Source organism: Parambassis ranga, chromosome 17 (assembly GCF_900634625.1).
Source record: "Parambassis ranga chromosome 17, fParRan2.1, whole genome shotgun sequence".
In the NCBI taxonomy this organism is placed as follows: Eukaryota; Metazoa; Chordata; class Actinopteri; family Ambassidae; genus Parambassis; species Parambassis ranga.
Window position 1 is genome coordinate 4580927 of NC_041037.1, and position 22754 is coordinate 4603680.

A 22754-nucleotide genomic window follows, 5' to 3' on the forward strand; every position below is an offset into this window, starting at 1 on the left:
CTGCAGCCAAATCCCCCAGAACTCATTCATGATGGCAACAACAGCTCTTCTGTCATGTCCATCTGCCTTTTTATATATATCATGAAGAGTCTTGCAGTATTCGGCAAACAGGTCCTCTCGCAGTTTCATCTCAGCGACATCGTTCATCATTTCATTTACTTTTTCTGCTGCCAGCTCATCTCTTGTGTGTTTAGCTTTCTTCAGTGTGGACACACGTCTGAAAGACTGCTGCAGGTGTTCAGTGCACATGATTACCTGAGCAGATCCAGGCTTACCTTTGCGTGCAGTTCGGCCGAATGCCTGGAGTTCTACTCTTGTGTTCTCAGAAAGGAAGGAGAGAATCACAAATAATCCTCCATTACTGTTCACTGCTTTGGAGACTTTTATGTCTGTGCCACGCCCAGCAAGGTTAGTGGCAACAATGACATCACCAGGAAGCAGTTCCTTTTCTATTTTGCTCAAGCTTTCTTTGTCACTGCGGCAGTAGAGAATGGTTTCACCAGGAACAAAGCTTTTCAGCTCCTCATGGATCACTTTGGCTTTGTTAATAGTTTCACAGATCACCAGGGCTGCTCTCCCTTCTCTGTATGAATTTGGGGAGATCTGAGCCATAACTACACGTTTTATTTCAGATTTCCATTCCTCAGCAGAGTTTGTCAGAGTGCCTTTCACCTCATATAGCTTCTTCCTGTTGAATGTTGGCATTTTGCAGGCAGAGAGATTAGGATATAAGTCCTGCAAAAACTCAATGTCTGATTTGCTCCCAAGTGTTCCTGTTGTTCCATATATTTTTCCATGGTACTTTTCAAAAAACGAAACATTGGAAATGTAGTTAGTCACTGTTGAAATGGTGCTCAGTTTGATTTGGTGTTTAATCTCAACAAACTGTTGCAAACCATCACCCCATTTCTTGTTGAGCTCTACAATGCCTGTGGATCTGAAATCCACTGGACAGACATTGTTGTTTTCCACTACGTATTCCCGTCCTTGTTTCAACAGCATTGCCAGAAAAGCATTCTGGACCCACACTGGCAGCTTCTTCTCTATCAGAGTCTTCAAGAAACCGGGAATGCTGATTTTTTCCTTGTCATTTGTACATGGAGTGAACTGAATCTTCTCTGAGATTAACTCTGCAATGGGCTTGATGAGAGTTTCTTCTGAATCATAGAGACTACAACACAAGCCATCCTCCAAGACAAGAAATGTGAGTTCTGGAATGTCCCGGGCGTCATATGGGCTGCTCTTTTGAAGAGAGAGCAATCCCTTGTCATCTAAAGTGTAAATGGTAAAACCATAGGGGACATAGTCTTCCATTTCTTTGAAAAACTTGATCATATCATCCTGACTCACAGTTTTCAGTTTCTTCAAAAGTTCATCCTTTTCACTTTTGTGAATGTCCTCTGTAAATCCTTTTGGTACAATGTTGGTTTCTTCAGCGATCTGTAAAATGTCCATTGGATCATCAATTTCAGTTTCTTCTGTATTCATGGAGTCAAAGATAGCCTTGAAGAATGAAGCTGGGGGGCTCCGTACAAAAGTCTCGTTTCTTGCAGAAAGGAAGCCATATTGACTGACATGGCCCCAGACCATGGCCAGAATCGTGTTCAGGTGCTGCATGGAGACCATGGGGCTCGACAGGTATGTCAGTTGCACCCCCTGGTCCAGCAGCAGTGAGTCTACTTCATCGATTATGATGCATTGATACTTGCGATCAGGCCTCACATCCTTCATTTCAAATATCTGGCGAAGGTGATCTGCAGCAAAAGCTTCAATGGTTCCATAGACCACGTCCTTCTGGTAACATTTTTTGCGATCTTCGTCCTGGTTTTTGTTTGTGTTTGTGTCAACTGTAATGCCAAAGTACTTGTAGAACTCTGCCCATTCTTCTGCATCCCTCTGGCACAACACAGACGAGCTGGACACCACATCTACTTTTTCACCCTGAAGAACACGCAGCACTGCAAACATTGCGATAACACAAGACTTCCCTTCTCCAGTCCCCATTTCCAGGAGCTTCCCAGTGTCAGACAAGGCCAAGAGGCACCAGCTTATCATCTGACTGTGTCTCGGCCACCACTTCCCTCCAGCCTTTTGCAGATTTACAGCATTGCATATGACTGCCAGCACCTCTTGAAGTTCTTTTGTGTCCTCACTGTGACTCAGATTCCTAGCTTTCTGTATGTTTGTGTGTGTTTTAATTTCACCTGTTTTGATCAGGTTTGCTACGTGAGTTACTACACTGTGTGATTTACTGAGTGTTGGTTCATCAATGTCTTTCATCTGTCGTATTTCATCAATTAGAGTGTCGATACTCTTTGTTTCCTCATCTCTCAGAGCCTTTTTTAAATGCTTGACAAGATTCTCAGTTTTGTTTGAATCTAACAGTGTAAGGAGGGTTTTGTTGTTCACATCTGTCCACTTGGAGGAAACCTGATATGTTGCCATTAAATGTAAAATCTTCCTGATGGAAATACAGCCTTCATCATGATGGTGGTCAGTCAAAGCTTCCAGGAGGTTTAAAGCCTGTACTGGTGACCAAAGATTTTGTTCTACTAGACTTGAAACCATCTGGAAGAGTTCTTTAGTCTGTATGTCTGAAGCCTGGGCATGCTCAGCACAGTCAAATAAAATCTCAGAACACCATTTGGCTGCAGGAGCTGTTCTGTTATTTTCAGCATCTGTTTTTTCAGTAACCACTCTCAGGAGATTCTCAAGAAAGGTCAGAATGAAGGCCTCATTAGGAGGAAATCCCTTTCCAGTAATTTTCTTTGAGATAGTGATAAATTTAGCGTCTGTGGTTGTATCTTTGGTCTGGATTGTGTGCAACACCTGGAAAAGAGACTTAATAAATCTGCTTCTCTGCTCTGTATCTTCACTGTGAAATTTACCCATGAGCCTTTGCAGGACCTCTGCAGCAGGCACCAGGGAATGATTTTCTTTGAGCCGGGAGAGTTCCAGATTATAGAAAGCATCGACACATTGTTCTTCAATGATAAAGCCACGACTCAGCTGAGGGTTTGTCTCCATCACCTCTATACTGTGTTGAAAATAATCAGAGACAAAGTCATCCATGGTGCCATACACAATGTCTGCTTCATAAATGTCCCTGTATGATGCAGTCTTTGTCTTGTTTGTTTTGAGAGAAATGTGGAGGTTCTTGTAGAAGTCAGACCACGCCCTAGTTCTGTGCTGTGAAGGAGCATCAGAGCTCAACACAATGTCCAGTTTGTTTCCCATGCAGACTTGTGTGGCTGCAAACATGGCAGTGACACATGAGTCTTCTCCCATACTAACCAGCTGTAGCACTTCACTCTTCTCAGTCAGCACCAGTGCACACCAACGCAACATGTGCCTCACTGTAGGCCACCAGCCTTTTGATTCAAAAACTGCTTTGCAGAGTTGATACAGAGAGCTCTTCATGTGGTCTTCACTCAGGGTTACACTTTTAAAGGAATCTTTCATAAATGATGCATCTTTTGGTATATTTTCAGAATATTGTAGGACACCACTGGTCACATTTTTTATCATATCACTCTGAGAATCATCCAATTTCCAAACCAGTTTTAGCTCTTGTAGAGCTTTATCCAGGCTGCTCTCATCTTTTCTCCTGAGAATTTTTTGGAAATCCTGATGGAATGTCTCAGGGTCAGAAATGTCAATAGTCTGGACCAGAGAGTGTCCAGACTCTGTCCACTCTGGTGATATGGCGTAAACTTTTACCAGTGTAATGGCTTTCATCATTGAAACATCCTCCATGTTTTTCAGTGACAATGCTTTAAGCAGAGTCAGTGCCTCTGGTGGGGTCCATTGGTTTCTTTGTACAAGTCTGAGGAGCATTTCAGTGGATTCTGAGTTGGCCTCTTTTCCATTCAGATGTGTGAGTGTGTGTAAGAGAAGCTTTAAACACTGGATTTCCACCTTTAAAATGAACACAGAAGCTGTTCCCACTGCTTTCTGCAGTGATGATGTGAGGGTGCCCAGGAAGTCAATAAGAAAGAGGTTCTCTGTGGAAAGTTCTTCTTCAGCCCAGTGTTTGGCAATGAGGACTGCGCCATTATCAGAGCCACCATGGTCAGTGAAAAAGTGCATCAGGTTCAGATACAGAGCTTGAGTCAGCAAGAAACTCTCAAAAGCATCAGATGCTGATTGGCTGATGGATACCACCAAAAATTGTGCTTGATTGGAGACCGTTTGGAGGCAGACTCCCTCAGATATCTCCAGAGACAGGGCACACAGCTCTGTGATGAACACTTGAGTGTGCTGCAGAGTGCTGAGAGATGGAGGATCACTGAGCCATTCATCAAAGAGAAGTTTGTCCAGGACTGACAGGACCTGCCCCAGCTGATCGGCTGTTAGCTGAGCAAGACTGAGATTTTCAACTGGGATGCTGCATTTCACAGAGAGGATTTTTAGAAGCTCACCACGGTCACGGTCTGCGTCATATTTAGCTTCAAACTCATCCAAATGCTCTTTTAGAACATTTTGTTTTTGCTCCTTTTCTTCTGAAATGTTGCTGTCAAGTTGATTCTCATACTGCTCTTTGGCTCGTTTGTGTGATTCTTCTAGTCTTTGATTCAGTTGTTCCTGTCTTTTTCTCTCTTCTTCTTTCCTACTCTCCTCCTCTCTTCTTCTCTCATCTTCCTGTCTTCTTCTCTCCTCCTCCTGTCTTCTTCTCTCCTCTATCCTCCTCTCCTCCTCCTGTCTTCTCATCTCCTCCTGTCGCATTCTCTCCTCTTCCTGTCTTCTCATCTCCTCCTGTCGCCTTCTCTCCTCTTCCTGTCTTCTCATCTCCTCCTGTCTTCTTCTCTCCTCTTCCTGTCTTCTCACCTCCTCCTGTCTCCTTCTCTCCTCTTCCTGTCTTCTCATCTCCTCTTGTCTCCTTCTCTCCTCTTCCTGTCTTCTCACCTCCTCCTGTCTCCTTCTCTCCTCTTCCTGTCTTCTCATCTCCTCTTGTCTCCTTCTCTCCTCTTCCTGTCTTCTCACCTCCTCCTGTCTCCTTCTCTCCTCTTCCTGTCTTCTCATCTCCTCTTGTCTCCTTCTCTCCTCTTCCTGTCTTCTCATCTCCTCTTGTCTCCTTCTCTCCTCTTCCTGTCTTCTCATCTCCTCTTGTCTCCTTCTCTCCTCTTCCTGTCTTCTCATCTCCTCTTGTCTCCTTCTCTCCTCCTCCTGTCTTCTCATCTCCTCCTGTCTTCTTCTCTCCTCTTCTCTTCTTCTCTCCTCTGCCTGCCTGCTTATCTCCTCCAACTGTCTTCTCCACTCTTCTTCTCTCCTCCTCTCCTCCTCTCTCCTCATTTCCTCCTGATCTCTGATTGGCTTATAAAAGCAGTAGTCACACTCATACATATTGTCATAGCCAACCTCTCTGTAGTATTCCCCTCCATTGAACACATATACAAACCGCCCATGAACAGTGGCTTGGTATAAGTTATCAAAGGAACAGCATGGAGGCAGGACTTTCTGACATATATGACATCGTAGGCTGTCACCCATGTGGCATTCTGATGGTACGTTTCCCATCTTTGATTATTTACTCATGTGTTAGGTGCTGGTTTTCAAGTGCAGTCTGTTTTCCTGAAAAATAAACACATAGCTGTCATGTGGAGTGTTTATTAGGACCCAAACGCAGACAAAAATCAAAGTAGAACAAAAGGGGAGCTTTACTCCAAGCTAAAACTGTACAAAACTCAAAACACAGTCCAGGGGAGCTGGTGAGCAAAAGGTGAGCTTCGAAAACAGAAGCCAAGTCCAAATGCAAACTAGAGTTCATAAAGTACAAAGTAAATACCAGGGAAAAACAACTCAAAACTAACCAGGAGATGAAGGGTAAACCAGTGGAGCATGGAGGAACAACAGAGTACAGCACACAGGTACGACAAACAATGATCCGACGAAGACAAAGGAAAACACAAGGCTTAAATAAGGAGGGTGAGGCACAGGTGAACGCAATCAGGGAGGAGCTGATAATCAGGGTGGAGGAACAGAAGGAGAGAGGGAAGGACTGAGGAACAGAGAAACAGGAGGGAGGAGGAACAGAAGGAGAGAGGGAAGGACTGAGGAGGAGCAGAGAATGAGGAAGAGGAAAAGAGAAGAAAGAAGATGACCGGAGGGAGAGACAGAGAAGAAATAAACTGATAACTAAAAAACAAAATAAACAATATGATAACAAGATGAGGCTCAAAAACCCAGGCTCATGACAATAGCATTGTAGCCCAATAACAATATGCCTATACCAGAAATACACATGCCCATAAAAATATGTTTTTTTTTTTTTTTTTTTTTTTAGGTTTTCTCTGTTATTTACATGAATATTCCTTAAGGCCTTAAGAAGGTTTAAAATCTTACTATTAGAGTACTTGGGTATGTTTTAAAGAATGTGTCTCAAGAATTAAAAAAAACCTAATAAATAAAAACATAAATACACACAGTAACACTAAGCTTAATAATCTAATAGAAATACTGTCAGTCTCACACCCTCCCACAGTTTATAAAGCATGAAATTTAAGAAGTGTTTATCAAAATAACTATAAATACTTATCATATAAATATATGATCCCTCTACTAAGTCACTGTTAGTTAAGGATGTAATCATTGCTCATCACACTGATAAATTTTGTCTCACTTAGACTTGGTTACAGGATGAAAAGTAAGTTAGTTTAAATGAGTCAATGCCATCTAGTTGTATTAACTATTAGTGATGTGCAAATGAAGCAATGAAGCAGTATTGAACCACCATCGTCTCCAGTATGAGTTCATTCATATAAAAGCTTTGTTTCAGTGACATCTACTGGTGAAATAGGACACAGTGTCTTAATTGTGTGATGAGTGTAACCAGGGTGTGTGATGTACATATATTTTAGGTACGATGAATTCATTGGTTGGTCAGTTGATTGTAAATGTATGTATTGCAGTAGGAGCTTTGGGGGATATGATCAAACAAACCCATCAGTGACTCCAAATGGTTTTATTTTGTCTCTCGTTATCAAGGAATATGCAGGATCAGTGATTTTTCAGATTCCAAGATTGAATATATAAGTTATAATATAGGTTTATTGTTATATACAATATGAGCAATGAAATGCTTCTAACATGCAGACACAAAATAAGCATAAATAATAAAATTAAAAATGTAAATAAGCAGGATATAAAACAAGTAAAATTTAAAAAAAAAATGTCATTGCCATCTAACCTAAGCTACTGCTTTATGCCTAAAAGGCCTGTAAAACTTCCTGTGTAATGGCAAAGGGTCAACTTTGTTGTCACAAATGGACACAATGAATTTCAGATGAATTGGATAAAGTATGTTGGGCGTTAGGGGGCGCTATGGAATCTTTTTTCCATATGTGTTTCAAAGTCAGCAAATTCCAAAATTTTTCAGGCGAACAATTCTGTCTACCAAATTTGGTGCGTTTTTGAACATTATAACCTCCAACCCAAAAATAGTATAACTGTTTGCTTAACACTACTGTAGGATAGGGGTGAAACGGTTCACAAAATCCATGTTTTGGTTTGCATCACAGTTTTCAGTTTGGTTTGGATTACCGTATTTTCACGACCATAAGGTGCACCTAAAAGCCTAAAATTTTCTCAAAAATCAGCCATGTGCCTAATATCCGGTACGCCTTATGTATGGGTTGAGTACCTGTCACAGGGCTGAATACATACACTACGTACGTACCAGCACGGTATCAATACGCACCATGGGGCATGAGAAGTCGGCTTTCACTGTTGCTCTCGGTTGTCATGTAATAGACAGAAACTTCCGCCTATGGTCATTTTTAAGAGGAAGTTTACAGCATTACTCATTTTAAAGGCCAATCTAAAGGGCTGGATGGATTTTCACACATTGCGTCCCTGCTGATCTGCAACTCTATGCGTGCCCGTCTCACCGCCGGTGTAAAAAACCAGGTGAAGCAGATGAATTCAGAGCTAGCCGTAATCCCGGGAGGGTTGACAAAAGAACTCTAACTGCTGGACATTGGCATAAACAGGGTGTTCAAAGTAAAGTTGCGAGCGTCGGGGGAGCGATGGATGGCAAATGGCGAGCACAGCTTTACTAAGACTGGGAGGCAGCGCTGGGTGAGTTATGCCTCCATATGCGAATGGATTGTGGATGCGTGGACTAATGTATCTGCATTGTCTGAGCTTTTGCGAATAATTTTTCAACAGCCAGCCGGCAACGACAGTGACAGTGACTCTGACAGTGATGAGAGGGAAGCTGGCATGTTTGAATTCGCACAGTTGTTATTGTACATTATACATTATTGTACATCCGTTACCCTTTTTGGGTAGAACATATGTTTTAGCGTAGCATGCGCCTTATGTATTGAGTACAGAAATAGACCCTGTAATTGAGACTGCACCTTATAATGTGGTGCCCCTTATGGTCGCGAAAATGTGGTACATTGTTTATCTTCTATCTACTTTTCTCACACTGGATTACCATAGATCAGCACCAAATATATAGTCTAATTTTCCAACATTTACCATATCTATATTGCACCAGATCATAACATAACAGAAGTCATTTAAGGTAATCTTAGCAGAGAGGAGACCCACACCACTCTGTGTCCAATCGTGCGCAAAGTTGCCACTCATCCTGTCATGGCTTACAGAGCTGGATGTAAATAGCATTTCAATGTCAAATTTGAAAGAAAAAAAAATTACTTAGCTAGCTTAATGGAGTTAGCTTACTGTAGTCAATGGAGTTCAGTCTATCCAACTAACATGTCATGAGCAATAGTGAGCAAAACAAGACGAGCCCCCAGTCTTACCTTCTTTTCAATCTGATGTCTTGTAGCAAAGTTCACTGTACACACTCCTTTAAAAGAGATGAGTCAGTCAGATGAGAAGTCACTTGATTAGATATGGAAACAAGAATAGAAAGTAGGGCGGGGTGTGTGTGTGGGTAGAGATCGGTTACAGTCCATATAGTTTATCTGCAGACCGGTCCATATCTCTGTCTTGTTTATTTTAAAAAAGAGCTCGCCCTTCTCCTACATGAAAAATGAATGATTTTTATGTTTTGTTTTTTTTTAAGGACAATATCATTTTAGAATTGTGGAAGCCACATCAAATGCCTGTTACAGGGTTTTTGTGGTTGTTCTCAAATTCTCTTTTGAGAGATTGCATTTGTTTGTCTTGGCTGAGTGTGTGCTATACACATTGGAGATGAAATAATGAAATACTTTTAAAATTACTAAAACTATCCCTCTCTTATCCCACAGCCCAAACATGACATACACACTGTAATGGAACAGAAACAACAAACAAAGATATTCTAGCCACTGCACATCTTCACACACACAGTTGTGTCAACATTGCATGGAATCAATACCTGACTGTCACATCATATTAATTCAGAATGATTCAAAACCTTTTTGTCACATAATATAGAACTGAAGTATGATCTTTCATAACTTACATAAAAGTAGGTCTGCATTTCAAAATAAGGGGAAAGGAGAGGGTGTATGTATGTTGCTTATATATTATTGTTGTACTGCCTGTATAATATTGTTCACCATAAAATACTATATTCATGTATGTTCATTGTAATGCTGGAACAGAGCCGGCTCTTGGCATAGGCGATATAGGCAGCCACCTAGGGCGCCACCTGCTAGCAGAGCCGTCACAACACGGTAGGCAAACCAGGCAATTGCCTAGGGCCCCGAGCATGAGAGGGGCCCTAAGACGGACAGTCAGTTAGCCCCACCATTCAACTACAACTATTTTGGCCCATTGACACATTCAGACTCCCCCCTCGCCCCGCCCCCACGGGGCCCTGTGACAGCGCTGCTGGAAGCAGAGAAGAGCGGCTCGTTCAAAATAAAGGAGGAAGCACACACACTGCAGGCTGCAAGGAAAGACGGCAAAAGAAAGGAGCAGAGGACAAAACGGGAGAGAGATAAGAGTCTGTAACACAGCTGAGCCTCATCTTACTCCACCACTGTTTGTCTTTTGTCACATTGTATCACAGAACACTTTTAGAGACGCAGCGCTTCACGTCACTACAGCCTCCTTCATACTGCAGCCTGAATGTTCACTGTGAGTCCCTCTGTGTACAAACGTCTGCTAAATGAGTTACAAACGTCAATATAATGACGTGATATAAAACGTAAATGTATATAAAAACGTACATGAAGCTGTAAAGTAGCTTGTTAGCTCATGCATCAACAGTGTGTAGCTGCTATGCTAATGATACTTTAGATTGTTTAGCATTAAGCTAAGTGCTGCTGTTACAACTTACTGTTAGAGTTAATGACCTCTAAACCACAGCAGGAAAAACTAATGTATATATTTAGTCTATATAGTGTTTATTAATGCTCAGGTGTTTCTCTGTAAATGACAAGCTAGTGAATTATTGTCACATAGTTGTTATTTTATGGCTTTTTTAAATGTTTTTCATCAGGTGCTGTGCTTAAACACCTGCCTGTGTCTCCTCATGAAGATGCCACAACCTCCACAGATGAAGGTCTGTGCATTATAAATAATCTGGATTATTTACAGTGTTAATTATCAGGCTGATCATTATGGTCGTATACCACACAGGTCATGTGGAGCCCTGTGAGGAAACTCCAGAGGACGTCCCAGCAGCAGTCCAACACCTGAGAGCCTCCACTCCTTCCTCTGCTCCTCCAGCACCTGACCTGGTAACAGAGGAAGGGTCCAAGGTGTCCAGGTCTCTCTGATGATCCTGTACTGTGGACAAACTTCATAATAACAATATTAGTCATCACAGCTTGTGTTGTCAGTGGTGGAGGAAGTACTGATGTTTAGCACTTAAGTGAAAGTACAATTACCCAGCAAAATATATACTCAAGTAAAAGTAGATATGCTACATCAATGATCCTACTTAACCAAAGTCTTAAGTACTTACTTGTAATTTCCAAGAGTTTAAATTGAGGCAACTGAACTCAAGGATTGTTTTTTTTAACTTGGGGATACATAAAAAATACATGAAAAATTCTTTAAGTACAGTAACAAAGTACAACTACTTAGTTACTTTCCACCACTGTGGACAGTCTTCAGAGAGTACATATTTCTATGATATATTTTGATTGTGTTTTTTATGTTTCCTTAAGATAATATTTCATATGTGTTCACACATTATTTAAATAAAAAGGTTTCTTATATAATCATCACTGTAAATGTCTTTGTGTTTGGGGTGGCATTTCTATAGAATCTTGTAGCCAGTAGGGCCCCAGTGTTACCTTCTTGCCTAGGGCCCCTATAGTGTCAAGCAACGGCTCTGCCTGCTAGCAAGGGCGCTGCTGCAGGTAGAGTCCACAAGATTTGCGGGTCCTGACACAAATCTCAATCCCAATATAACAGTGAAGCAGTGACAAAATGTCTTATCTTCTTTTTTATTTGATGACCTTTTGCACAGTTCACTGTACACACTCCATTTAGATGAGTCAGTTAGATGGGAAGTCAAGTAATGATACATGGAAACAGAACAGAAATAGAAAGTAACACTAAACCCTTCCATTCCTTACATCTTACATCCTCCTTTCCTTTCCTGTCCTGATTAACCCCCAGATAAAAAAGAAGGTATACGAGATGTAAGCTATATATGTATATAACTATATATACATTATATATATATGTAGTGAACTTGGCACAGATGTTCTTGTACACTATGCCAGCCACACAGCCAAGTGTATATATTTTACAGTCAACTAACTTCCACTTTCTCACATATTATAACACATATTACAACCCAGTCAACAGAAAAGAACTTTTCTATTTAACTTTTCTCACCTTTTGTTTAACTTACTTTTGTCTGCATTTGGGTCCTATATCTGCACTGCACATGACAATACCAATGTTCCCCATGACAGCAAAAAATCATTATATGTCAACGCTTCACTATACTTGTATCAATGTGCAGTATATCAACTGATTGATGTGCTTTGAGCATTTTGGGGAAATACAATGAAGATAGGCTCGATAACCATTTACATAGATGAAGAAAACGCAAAACCTAAAAACAAAGACTCAAAAAAAGAATGATTCACAAAAAGCCCATGTGGAAGTTTCTCTAATTTGATATCTGATTGATGAGATGAATAAAGTTTCAAAGGAAGAGTTGTCTTTTTAAGATTTATTATCCTGTGCAAGAGGGAGATCAGTCATACAGAGTTCAGTCTCTGGCTGAGGATGTCCAAAGAGTACAGGAATACAAAGTGATTAAATACAAGAGATCGCTGCATCACATTACACTGTCTGCTGAGCAGATTGGCCTTCCCACCCCCCACAACTTTCATATCACGTGGTACGACTTCTCTGCACAACATAGCCTGGGCCAAATGGAGATAGATAAGTTTGATACATCCAGTGCAAAACTTCATCTCTAACAAGTCTTCATGTGAAGGAGCACCTTATTTAAGTGTCATTGAAGATAGTGTCCTCTGAAACTCGCACACACAGTGGAAAAATAAAAAGCAAACATTGAGCAATATCATTTTTACCATCACACCCATAATTTCTGAATATTCTCCTTTTTATACTGCTGGAGATGAAGAAATCATTGAAAATTGTACTACAAAGCAGGTTATAGTATCATACTGCATGACAAAGTGATTACTATTGTTGAGAGCTGTGTCTTGGTGACACCACACCCAGCTGCATCCCTCAACACAATAAAATTATTACAGCACTGCAGCACATGTAAGAAAGTATGCATGTATGTAACAACATGCACAGTTTTTTTTGTAAAATCACACACATACACATATAGACCAATTATAGTAAATCATCTTAAAGGATTATGTCACACTGATTATGATTCCACTATCATATACTGTAAAAATTAGTATTTTTTTTATTTTTATTACAGATAATAAAGAAAAGTCATGATCAGGATCCAAGTAATCCAGAGCAGTACCTTGATGTGAATCAGGCAGGTGGATGGTCTTTATACCTGTTCACTACTGTCTTGATTATCAGGTGTCCATACACTATAAGGAAACACATAAAAGTTCACTCTGGTCATCTGCTCATCGTGATGCAAAGTATACATTGTAGACATGGTATACTCCTTATGATTTATCAATATTTTAGCTTTACTTTATTAAATTTATCTTACCTTTTCATCACAGAAGGTTAACATCCTGGTTCCTGTCTGGATCGTTCTGATCATTGTAGCCCTTGTTTTTGATCCATGTAGTAATTGCATTGAGATCATTACTGGTCATGACACCTTTGCCCTGAAGCAGGTTAAACCATGAGTCCACCATCTTCAAACTATGTTGTTGAAAACTTGTTTCAAAAACAGCCAGCCTGGTTTTACTCATTAGGGTGTTCCGTAAAGGTTTGGGGGCATTCAACTTGAATCTCACCATTGAACCAAGGATGGTCTGTTTGAAGGTGCCCACCACATCATCTTTACTTATGGTGGTAGCTAGGAATGTTCTGAATGCTTTAGATTTTGTGCTTGAAAACTCATAATGTACTTCTTTAGGCACATACACAGCTGGAAGTTCGTGGCCATGATATTTGTAGACATCCTTAATAAGAGGAGATGAGCTGGTTGCCGCTTCAAGCATGGCTTCTGCCAATTTGCTGTTCTGGTTGAGTTTCCTAGCATCCAGTATACTATTGACTGGTGGCTGATGGTCAGCATTGATGATCTTACTCAAATTTGAAAATTTTTGTTTGTATTTCTGCCATTCTTTGTACAACTTTACTTTTCCAACCTGTTGTTCCAGTACCTTTTTGTCTTCTTTTATGATCTTTTTTGGTGCAGGTCCCTCTAACGTATACCCATCCTCTCCTCTGATTGCTTCAGTCCACTCTTTGCGTTTGATGAATGGCTCCCATTGACCTGGGTGTTTGAGGAGAGTGTCAGCCTCCAAACTTCGGAGGCGGCCTGCTTCCAAACTGATTTCTTCATCACTGGCGTCTGGTTTCATGCCCCGTGCCAAAGCATGAAACAGGCAGCTCTTGCCCTTGTCTACAGTCACTATTTTGTCATTGATTTGCACATCATAGTGGCCATCGGGGTATTGGGCACTCTTTGGCCTGTAGATCAGTGTCACAGTTTGACTGGCAGGCTTAGTGCTTGGGTTCAGCTCCTGCATTTTGGTAAGTCTGCCATGCTTATCCTGTGTTAAGATGACAACTTTAGCACCTGTAGTTTCAGACAGAACTCTCATATCAAGAATGGTGCCTGCAGTTGTGGATTTCTTGATCTTTTCAGCATGTGTCTGCACTGCCGCTCCAGCAGGTTTAGAGCTGGAGGTTGCCGGCATGTATGCGATGTAACTGTTGTGCTGTCCAGCTCTGAGTTTTTCTTCTGTTCTGTCGGTCTTTAAGCCCTTTCTTACATGTTTGCCAATGACTCCATTTACTTTGCTTTGAACATGAGAAACAAGATGAGAGGACAGCTTCTGGTGAAAAACTTCGACAGAAGCATCAGCCAACAAAGCACTGATGGTGTCAGTCAATTCATGCTTGAATTCTTGCAGTAGCTTCCTGTCTGAATCAGATAGCTCATTTACCTTCACTTTCTCTGATGAAATGTCTTTTTTAAATGTATTCATCTGTTCAGCAAGGTTTGAGAAAAACTCTCTACTGAGATTGGCAACTGAAGCAATGGCGTCTCCTGCCAGTACCCCCATGTGGACAGTTTGGATGGCCGTTAGAATTGCACGCACTGATCCTTTGGCTTCTGCTTTGACTTCATTGATCACTTTGGTGAATGATGAGTTCAGTTTGTTCTGCCAGCTGAGGTCTGCATAAAATGGCTGAATTGCAGTGTCACTTAACTTTTTGAAAATGGACAGCAGTTTGCTCTTTCTGTTCTTATCCTCCAAGAGATCACGGAGTTGCCTTTTATCCATCAGCTGTGACAGTATAATGGAGTCTACTAATGTAGTCAATGATTCTTTGTCCATGTTGGATTTTACTTCATCAGAGATTCCCTTTTTCACCTCATCCTTGATGCCTTGTAGTATTTGTTTCAATATTTCTTCTTCTGCTTTCCCAAGTCCATAGTTTATGACTTCTTCTGCCACTTTTTTAGTTGTGTATTTGACTGCATTCTTCATATTTGTCTTTGTGACGACACTTAAACTATTTTTGGCTTGTTTGGAGAAGAACTTTGGCAATGCTTTCAGCTTTTTCCCCAATCCTTTAATCAGCACTTTAGCAGCTTTGAAGCCCTTTGCAACCAGTTTTCCGATTCCAAACCCGATGAGAGACACACCAATGGAAATGGCTTTGTCTATAGCCCATGACTTCCAGCTGAACTCTCCTGTCACCATGGACTCTATACCATAGATGCAGTCTGATACTCCTTCAACGATGAGTCCAATGCCAGCTTGTGCCAATGCACCAAATGTAAATGCAGTGAGCAGTGCTCCAGCAGTAATCTGTAAAATACCAAGAAAGAAAACCAACAGAGCTTCCCATGGGAAACGAGGCTCCTCTTCCACAGAGAATACATACTTCAGACCTTGATTGTAGAGGTTGTAGGCTTCTACTTGGAGATCTTCATCAGCAGACGACACCAGGGAAAAAATTGGTGATTTCTTGGCAATGGCATCTCTCCCCTTCTCGTGTATTTCATCCACTTTTTGAATGGCCTCATTAATGTTTGTGTCTAAGTAACTGAACATGTTGCACTTGGTTATTAACTGTTTCTCAAGGCCTGTTGGGTCATTGTTGCCTGACTCTGCAGAGGACATTTTTGCAAATTGCAGACAGACTATGCATTCCTCACTGAGATACTTTAGAGACTCTTGTGCCTTGAGTAGATCATCTCTGGCCTTGTTGAGGTAATTTTTACTCTTCTGGTGTATAGTGCAGTATGCATGGTTGTAAAAGGCTATAGCTGCCCAGTTTTCATCTAGTTTCATGGCTTTCTCAAACAGCCTGGTGCTGACGTCCCATTGTTTCTCACTCAGTGCAACATTTCCAAACTTAATGTAATGATAAATGCTGGAGCACGGTGAAGTCTGGCTTTGAGTTTGACTTGTTGCCAATGTCAAGTCAGCTTTCAAACTCTTTTCCAAATCATCTCTCTTCAACTGGTCGATTTCTTCTGATTTAGTCTGCAGCCATATCCCCCAGAACTCATTCATGATGGCAACGACAGCTCTTCTATCATCTCCATCTGCCCTTTTATATATATCATGAAGAGTCTTGCAGTATTCTGCAAACAGGTCCTCTCGCAGTTTCATCTCAGCGACATCGTTCATCATTTCATTTACTTTTTCTGCTGCCAGCTCATCTCTTGTGTGTTTAGCTTCCTTCAGAGTAGATGCTCTTCTGAATGACTGCTGCAGGTGTTCAGTGCACATGATTACCTGAGCAGATCCAGGCTTACCTTTGCGTGCAGTTCGACCAAAAGCCTGGAGTTCTACTCTTGTGTTCTCAGAAAGGAAGGAAAGGATCACAAATAATCCTCCATTATTGTTCACTGGTTTGGACACTTTTATGTCTGTGCCACGCCCAGCAAGGTTAGTGGCAACAATGACATCACCAGGAAGCAGTTCCTTTTCTATTTTGCTCAAGCTTTCTTTGTCACTGCGGCAGTAGAGAATGGCCTCACCAGGAACACAGCTTTTCAGCTCCTCATGGATCACTTTGGCTTTGTTGATAGTTTCACAGATCACCAGGGCTGCTCTCCCTTCTCTGTATGAATTTGGGGAGATCTGATCCAAAACTACACGTTTTATTTCAGATTTCCACTCCTCAGCCGAGTTTGTAAAAGTACCTTTAACCTCATAGAGCTTCTTTCTGTTGAATGTTGGCATTTTGCAGGCAGAGAGATTAGGATATAAGTCCTGCAAAAACTCAATGTCTGATTTGCTCCCAAGCGTTCCTGTTGTTCCATATATTTTTCCATGGTACTTTTCAAAAAAGGAAACATTGGAAATGTAGTTAGTCACTGTTGAAATGGTGCTCAGTTTGATTTGGTGTTTAATCTCAACAAACTGTTGCAGACCATCACCCCATTTCTTATTGAGCTCTACAATGCCTGTGGATCTGAAATCCACTGGACAGATATTGTTGTTTTCCAGTACGTATTCCTGTCCTTCTCTCAACAGCATTGCCAGAAAAGCATTCTGGACCCACACTGGCAGCTTCTTCTCAATCAGGGTCTTCAAGAATCCAGGTATGCTGATTTTATCTTTGTCATTTGTACATGGAGTGAACTGAATCTTCTCTGAGATTAACTCTGCAATGGGTCTGATGAGAGTTTCTTCTGAATCATAGAGGCTACAACACAAGCCATCCTCCAAGACAAGAAATGTTAGTTCTGGAATGTCCTGGGTGTCATATGGGCTGCTCTTTTGAAGAGAAAGCAATCCCTTGTCATCTAAAGTGTAAATGTTAAAACCATAGGGGACATAGTCTTCAATTTCGTTGAAAAACTTGATGATATCATCCTGACTCACAGTTTTCAGTTTCTTAAAAAGTTCATCCTTTTCACTTTTGTGAATATCCTCTGTAAATCCTTTTGGCACAATGTTGGTTTCTTCAGCGATCTGTAAAATGTCAACAGGATCATCAATTTCAGTTTCTTCTGTGTTCATGGAGTCAAAGATAGCCTTGAAGAATGAAGCCGGGGGGCTCCGCACAAAAGTCTTGTTTCTTGCAGAAAGGAAGCCATATTGACTGACATGGCCCCAGATCATGGCCAGAATCGTGTTCAGGTGCTGCATGGAAACCATGGGGCTGGACAGGTATGTCAGTTGCACCCCCTGGTCCAGCAGCAGTGAGTCCACTTCATCGATTATGATGCATTGATACTTGCGATCAGGCCTCACATCCTTCATTTCAAATATCTGGCGAAGGTGATCTGCAGCAAAGGCTTCAATAGTTCCATAGACCACGTCCCTCTGGTAACATTTTTTGCGATCTTCATCCTGGTTTTTGTTTGTGTTTGTGTCAACAGTAATGCCAAAGTACTTGTAGAACTCTGCCCATTCTTCTGCATCCCTCTGGCACAACACAGACGAGCTGGACACCACATCTACTTTTTCACCCTGAAGAACACGCAGCACCGCAAACATTGCAATGACACAAGACTTCCCTTCTCCAGTCCCCATTTCCAGGAGCTTCCCAGTGTCAGACAAGGCCAAGAGGCACCAGCTTATCATCTGATTATGTCTTGGCCACCACTTCCCTCCAGCATTGTGCAGGTTTACAGCATTGCATAAGACTGCCAGCACCTCCTGAAGGTCTTTTGTGTCCTTACTGTGACTCAGATTCCTAGCCTGCTGTATGTTTGTGTGTGTTTTAATTTCACCTGTTTTTATCAGGTTTGCTACGTGAGTTACTACACTGTGTGATTTACTGAGTGTTGGTTCATCAATGTCTTTCATCTGTCGTATTTCATCAATTAGAGTGTCGATGCTCTTTGTTTCCTCATCTCTCAGAACCTTTTTTAAATGCTCGATGAGATTCTCAGTTTTGCTTGAATCTAACAGTGTAAGGAGGGTTTGGTTGTTCTCATCTGTCCACTTGGAGGAGACCTGATATGTTGCCATTAAATGCAAAATCTTCCTGATGAAAATACAGCCTTCATCATGATGGTGGTCAGTCAAACCTTCCAGGAGGTTTAAAGCCTCTGCTGGTGACCAAAGATTTTGTTCTACCAGTCTTGAAACCATCTGGAAGAGTTCTTGGGTCTGTATGTCTGAAGCCTGGACATGCTCAGCACAGTCAAATAAAATCTCAGAACACCATTTGGCTGCAAGAGATGTTCTGTTATTCTCAGCGTCTGTTTTTTCAGTAACCACTCTCAGGAGATTCTCAAGAAAGGTCAGAATGAAGGCCTCATTAGGAGAAAATCCCTTTCCAGTAATTTTCTTTGAGACAGTGACAAATTTAGCGTCTGTGGTTGTGTCTTTGCTTTGCATTGTGTGTAGCACCTGGAAAAGAGCCTTAATGAATCTGCGTTTCTGCTCTGTATCTTCACCATGAAATTTCCCCATGAGCTTTTTCAGGACCTCTGCAGCAGGCACCAGGAAATGATTTTCTTTGAGCCGGGAGAGTTCCAGATCATAGAAAGCATTGACACATTGTTCTTCAATGATAAAACCACGACTCAGCTGAGGGTTCCTTGTCTCCATCACCTCTATACTGTGTTGAAAATAATCAGAGATAAAGTCATCCATGGTGCCGTACACAATGTCTGCTTCATAAACATCCCTGTATGATGCAGTCTTTCTCTTGTTTGTTTTGAGAGAAATGTGGAGGTTCTTGTAGAAGTCAGACCACTCCATAGTTTTGTGCTGTGAAGGAGCATCAGAGCTCAACACAATGTCCAGTTTGTTTCCCATGCAGACTTGTGTGGCTGCAAACATGGCAGTGACACATGGGTCTTCTCCCATACCAACCAGCTGTAGAACTTCACTCTTCTCAGTCAGCACCAGTGCACACCAACGCAGCATGTGCCTCACTGTAGGCCACCAGCCTTTTGATTCAAAAACTGCTCTGCAGAGTTGACACAGAGAGCTCTTCATGTGGTCTTCACTTAGGGTTACACTTTTAAAGGAATCTTTCATAAATGCTGCATCTTTTGGTATATTTTCAGAATATTGTAGGACACAACTGGTCACATTTTTTATCATATCACTCTGAGAATCATCCAATTTCCAAATCAGTTTTACCTCTTGTAGAGCTTCATCCAGGCTGCTCTCATCTTTCCTCCTGAGAGTCTTTTGGAAATCCTGATGGAATGTCTCAGGGTCAGAAATGTCAATAGTCTGGACCAGAGAGCGCCCAGACTCATCTGTCCACCCTGGCAACATGGCAAACACTTGTACCAGTGTAATGGCTTTCATCATTGAAACATCCTCCATGTTTTTCAGTGACAATGCTTTAAGCAGAGTCAGTGCCTCTGGTGGGGTCCATTGGTTTGTTTGTACAAGTCTGAGGAGCATTTCAGTGGATTCTGAGTGGGCCTCTTTTCCATTCAGATGTGTGAGTGTGTGTAAGAGAAGCTTCAAACACTGGATTTCCATCTTTAAAATGAACACAGAAGCTGTTTCCACTGCTTTCTGCAGTGATGATGTGAGGGTGCCCAGGAAGTCAATAAGAAAGAGGTTCTCTGTGGAAAGTTCTTCTTCAGCCCAGTGTTTAGCAATGAGGACTGCGTCGTTATCAGAGCCACCATGGTCAGTGAAAAAGTGCATCAGGTTCAGATACAGAGCTTGAGTCAGCAAGAAACTCTGAACAGCATCAGATGCTGATTGGCTGATGGACACCACCAAAGACTGTACATGATTGGAGACCGTTTGGAGGGAGACTCCCTCAGATATCTCCAGAGACAGGGCACACAGCTCTGTGATGAACACTTGACTGTGCTGCAGAGTGCTGAGAGATGGAGGATCACTGATCCATTCATCAAAGAGAAGTTTGTCCAGGACTGACAGGACCTGCCCCAGCTGATCAGCTGTTAGCTGAGCAAGACTGAGATTTTCAACTGGGATGCTGCATTTCACAGAGATGATTTCTAGAAGCTCGTCACGGTCTGATTCATATTTAGCCTCAAACTCATCCAAATGCTCTTTTAGAACATTTTGTTTTTGCTCCTTTTCTTCTGAAATGTTGCTGTCCAGTTGATTCTCATACTGCTCTTTGGCTCGTTTGTGCGATTCTTCTAGTCTTTGACTCAGTTCCTCTTCTTTTTTCTTATCCTCCTCCTGTTTCCTCCTCTCCTCTTCCTGTCTTCTCCTCTCCTCCTCCTGCCTTCTCTTCTCTTCTCTCACCCTCTCTTCCTCCTCCTTTCTCCTCTCCTCTTCCTGTTTCCTCCTCTCCTCCTCCTGTCTTCTTTCTTCTTCTCTCCTCCGCTCATCTTCCTGTCTTCTTCTCTCCTCTTCCTGTCTCCTCCTCTCCTCCTCCTGTCTTCTTTCTTCTTCTCTCCTCCTCTCATCTTCCTGTCTTCTTCTCTCCTCTTCCTGTCTTCTCCTCTCCTCCTCTCTCCTCATTTCCTCCTGATCTCTGATTGGCTTATTAAAGCAGTACTCACATTCATAGAAATTATTATGGCCAATCGGTCTGTAGTATTCCCCTCCATTAAATACATGCACATGTCGCCCATGAACCGTAGTTTGGTATATGTTATCGAAGGAACGGCATGGAGGTAGGACTTTCTGACATATATGACATCGTAGGCTGTCACCCATGTGGCATTCTGATGGTGCGTTTCCCATCTTTGATTATTTACTCATGTGTTAGATGCTGGTTTTCAAGTGCAGTCTGTTTTCCTGAAAAATAAACACATAGCATTGTAGCATTGTTCTGTTGGCACTGCATTCCCCATTTTCGTTGATTTATAAGTGCTGGTTTTCAAATGCAGAATCTGTTTGTGTTTTTATGTTTTGCTGGAAAATAAAAATGTACATACAAATTAAATGATTGTACAATGAAAAAAGCAAAATACAAGAAAATGTTCTGCTGCTTTGATTTCTGTTGAAAAGAGTAGTCCACTAACAAACATTTATATAAAAAAAAGTGTGTAACTAAAGGTAGCCTTATGCTAGCTAGTAGAGCCCTCTTAGAGAAGAAACGAGAAGAAATCTGCTATGTCGAAAAGTTGTTAGTAGTTGGTAACACATCACTTTACCTATTGACACCTACTAATATAATTTGATCTTTATCATCAGATCTGTTGATAATTCTTGTGACTCTTTAATTGATTTTTTAATTTATTTAAAAATAGAAGATTTTGGGAATTTTAAAATTATTTTCCCAGTGCTTAACTGAATAGTCAGTATGAACATCTTTCCCCCATTAATGCATTTTGTATATGATTATCATATACTGTAAATGCAAACATAGTATGCACGATTGCATGCACAGATCAGTCATCATGTTGCCACCTTGCTACTTTCTGGAACATTCCTGAATGCATTAAGGCACCTGGGAGCAGGATTCAGCAGCGCTCATTGTGTCGGCACTGTTGTGTTTGTTGTGTTTGGCTGTTGTGTTGATCTGGTGAGTAAATATTTTACCGTTGCGCAAACTATCTCCGTGGCCTGTTGTGTTACTACTGTTTTTAGGCTTGATAACTGGAGGTAGCTGTTGTGCTAACATTAGCTAGCACACATAGCAACTGGAGCACCCATGGCTCCAGTTACAGCTTTAGCTGGTTTCACTGCATATATCTACAGGACTTTAGAATATACTAACAAAAGAACAAACATGGGAGTGACGTGTGGTCTGTTTTGGGTGTGGAATTTCGGTAATAGCTTATTGCACTGCACTGTACTAGCCATGTTTAAGTAAAGATTTGTGCCTTCAAAAAGTTCTTATGTTTCACAGACAATTCATTCAGCGAACAGCATCATCCTATAGTTTAATGAGCAGAGAATCTCCGCTCTCATCCCCTCCAGTGTCTGAGCATGCACAACCAACAGGTACAGGAGGGAGCAGCGAGATCTCTGCTGATTAAACTATGGGACAATACCCAATCTTCCTGCGCCAGGACTTTTCGAACAAATTAATTAATATGTGCATTATACAACATTACGATTTTCCTGTTTAAAAAAAAAAAGTCTGTTTTCCATTGTTTAAGTGTGTTTTAATTCAATATAAATATATAATCAGGTTGAATGTGTAGTTGTTGTTAAGTGTAGTTGCCCAGTTTTAACAATGCCATTTGTGTGAAACTAATGGCCTTGGTCTTATGCTCATTGCCTTCCCACCTCTTTCCATGTTCGGGTATTTGCAAAGTTTAATAGAATTGCCAGTAGGAACCCAAAAAAATGAACTGTTGGGCAGAAACTCAATGCAGCACA

The 22754-nt window shown here is 41.4% G+C and overlaps 1 protein-coding gene across 2 annotated transcripts in view; it reads left to right on the plus strand.

The window, feature by feature from the left end:
- e2f5 (E2F transcription factor 5) overlaps positions 1–22754 on the plus strand; it is a 68551-nt gene that overhangs the window by 39797 nt on the left and 6000 nt on the right. The gene's annotated exons all lie outside the window — the stretch shown is intronic.